At 33.0% G+C, this 3643-nt stretch overlaps 1 protein-coding gene across 1 annotated transcript in view; it reads right to left on the minus strand.

The window, feature by feature from the left end:
• Positions 1-706, minus strand: part of zswim6 (zinc finger, SWIM-type containing 6) — a 51470-nt gene extending 50764 nt beyond the window's left edge. The window contains exon 1 of the mRNA XM_024299483.2: positions 559-706. The gene's annotated coding sequence lies outside the window, so the exon portion shown is untranslated. The remainder of the gene's footprint in view (positions 1-558) is intronic.
• Positions 707-3643: the final 2937 nt, after the last annotated feature.

Consider the following 3643-nt stretch of genomic DNA (forward strand, 5'->3'; position numbering starts at 1 on the left):
CAAGTCAGGTACAGAAGCTAATGAACACAATGTTATCACATAATTATTATAACTCCGTATTTTAACCAACATATTAATGTCGGATCTGTTTTCTATGTTAAAATTATAAATATATTTATGATTTTTAACAATAGAATGAAACAAAAATATATATAAATAATAACAAAACGTTCATGTTGACTGCCTCTTTTCTTTCAGTCTCTCATACTGTCATGTATTTAAATACATTCCCTCTATATCATTACTGGTATTTGGCATCGAACAAAAAATATGTACATTCAGTAACACATAACTCCAGTTACTGTGACTGTGGATGAAAATGTTTCATAAAGAATTTAACAGCAATATGTAAAAGTTCCCAGCACCATTGTCCGGTTTAAGCTAGTTTCTAGAATCTTCTATTCCAAATAAACTTGACCGCTAGCATTAGCGAGTTAGCTTTCAACACACATTTCATGACAAAACACGTTCAAACTCCAACTACACCAACACCTGTTGTCCGTGAGATTTTCAGGCGCAACGTTTGAATTTAAATTTTCACAATAAGTTTTTACTAACCTGTGATTTGGGATAGAAAGACAGCGGACGAGTTGAGCTGCTAGTAGCATTTCACCGATTCTTCCTCTGGGGCGCGTCTATTCCATACAGTTGCGCGCTGCGCTGCCATCTAGCGGACAGTCCGGGAAATGCAATAACTCAACGAGTGAGAACGGAACATTGTAAATAACAATAAAAGTAAGTAAATTAAAGTTTGAAAAAATGTAAGGGGTGCCTGTTTTTACTTCAAACTATTTTTGCAAACCTCTACAGAAACAGTTTAATTGCAAAATAGTATTTTTTGACAGTCCTAGAATTTCAATCAAGTGTTGTGCATATGTCATATGCACAAGTGATAATGAATTGATACGTTCTTCTGGTATTTAACATTTTCTCTGAAAAAACTATTTTGTTTTGTTGGGCTGAGAGGCTGTTTGGATTCCGTTAACGTCCAGAACAGCAAATAAATAAATAAATAAATAATTAACAATTGACTTAAACATTTTTTGATGAGCATTTCTTTTGCTGTAGTTATGAGTTTTTGGGGTAAGCTGTACAGCGTTGCTACACCTGACAGTAATCATAATCTCGGTCGGCTTTTTGGTAAAAAAAAAAAATAAAAAAGAATCCTAAAGACTATCAAGTCACTTTTAACTTCTGCAGTTATTCTGGTCAAAGTCACTCAGAATGTGTTAGACATTTCAGTTTTGAAACATTACATTTGCATATGATTTAGTGTTCAAAAGTTATGTAGAAAGTTAGCTCTAAAGCTCATTTAATTGATGTACAGAAACAAAGAACAAGCCCTTTTTAACCCATAAGAACCAATTTTTCTAATATAAAAGAGAATTCTATGGGAAAAACCACAGACCAGAAACACACATCTGATGTTCTGATGGGTTCTTAAAAACTGCTTCAGTCGAGAACAAACTGGATTTAGTTAAAATGATGTAACTGTTGATTTTAGCAAGTCATCCTGCAGAAGAAGCTGCAAATATGAAAGTGTCAGAAATCACGCAGCTCGTCAACCAAAACATTCAGAAGATGTTTGCTGCAAACAAAAAAACACTACACATTTGGCACAAACTGAGTTAAAAAAAAGCCACACTGACCAGAAAAAAACACAAGTTATTAGATCCTCTACTTAAATATATGTTGCATTTATTACCCTGTCTTTTAACCTAATTCTGCCTCCTACCTAACCCCTATTTACCCTAAATCCAGATTAAACCCTTCCAGATTTGTGGGATCCACCAAAACATCATCCGTCAGACAGACGCTCTACAGCTGCAGCGCCCGATCTCATCCAGTCATTTGTGTCCTCCCCGATAAGAAGACGACACATTCAACGAACACAATGGAAGGGTCTAGACACATTTGTGTACTCACAACATGAGTAACACAGGCGGGCGAGTGATCTCATCAGCGTCTCTGCTGCAGAGCTGACACATTTCTTCCTGTGGTTGACCCACTTGAGGGGAAGAAAAACTGCATTTTACGTTTTATAATTCAAAAATGTAGAGGAGTTTCTATTAGGAATGTAATAACCGGGCTTTTCTTTAGGCCCAACCCAATTAATAGTCATCTGCTGATACAGAGTACCGATCCATTACTTTTGTAAAGCATAAAAAAAAGCTGTTTTAGGGATATTAAAGTGTTTACACTTTTCTCGGACAGAGGCGGACATTTTCACTTTTGCTCAAACTCTTGAAGTTCAAACTTCATAGATGAACAATATGGAGTGATTTTTGTGCCACCATATTGAAGCTAAAGTCACAGTTTTGAGATTAAAATTGTCTGAATTGCAAATAAAATGTAAAGTGTTAAGAATAAAAATTCATAACTTGCAAATGAAAATATTTAATATTTGCTTTCAAAAATATTGTTTTGCTTTTGCAAAAAAGTTTTTTTTCTTTTGTCTTATTTTTTGAAAGCAAAAAAAAAGGTTGTAATCGCACAAATGTTTATTGAAAGCAAAAAAAAAAGAGTTTGTAATCGATAAAATATTTTTGAAAGCAAATTAAGTTTCGAAATGGAAAGATTTTTTTCGAAAGCAAAAAAAAAAGTTTGGAAATGCAAAAAAACTTTGAAACCAAATTAAAGTTTGCAAATTTAAAATATTTTGTGAAAACAAAAGAGTGTTGAAACGCAAAAAATATTTTTTAAAAGCAAAAAAAAAGTTCGCAATCATAAAAATAATTTCTGAAAACAAAAAAAAGTTTGCAAATGCAAAAATTATTTTGAAAGCAAAAAAAAAAAGTTTTTAAAGCAAATAATAAACATTTTTACTTGCAAATTATGAATTTTAATGTGGACATTTTGTTTGCAATTTTGAAAAATTTTATCTTTTGCTTGCAATTATGGTGGCACAAATATCACTCCATAGATGAATAAGCCAAAGGCGACGGAATGAATAAATCTGACCTCAACGAAAGATTTGTGTAAATGTGGCAAACTGAACACATGTTGTACGGGAAACACAGCACAGAGGAGATTGGTTGATTGATTAACAATGTCTACAATCAATCAGGTCGCAGAACACAATGTGCTAAAAAAAAAGACAAAAAAAAACACGCCGCCTGTTTTTTTTTTGTTGTTTTTTTTTGTTTTTTTGTTAAACTGCAGTATGATAGTACTCACCGCCAACCTAAAAATGGTATTGACTGTATGTATGAACTGGACCGAATGACTCCACCCCCTGGTATTCCAAACAGGAAGTACCCGCTGGCTCCAACATGGTGGCGTGTGTACAGTGAAAAAAAGGGCAACTGAATTGACTTCTTTTGATTCAAATTGGTAGCAAACCACTTTCTATGGATGATGTCACACTCGCTCTGTCCAATTCTCACCTACAGTCAATGGATGTAACGTTATCCATTCAACTGTTTAGAAAATAATTGAAGTAGATTATAATTTGCCATAGAAGTAAGAGTTTAAAAATGTACAATTCATGTACTTTTAAGGTTCAAAATTTAGGTTTTTAGGAATATATTTTTAATTTGGTAATTGTAGTGTTTCATATAATTTATTTTGTTTCCTTTACAAAATTCAACACCTTTTAAGAAATTAGGAAAAATAAATATTTTCATTATCCGTCAACATAAAA

The sequence above is a fragment of the Oryzias melastigma genome, linkage group LG12 (genome assembly GCF_002922805.2).
Source record: "Oryzias melastigma strain HK-1 linkage group LG12, ASM292280v2, whole genome shotgun sequence".
NCBI classification, from domain to species: Eukaryota; Metazoa; Chordata; class Actinopteri; order Beloniformes; family Adrianichthyidae; genus Oryzias; species Oryzias melastigma.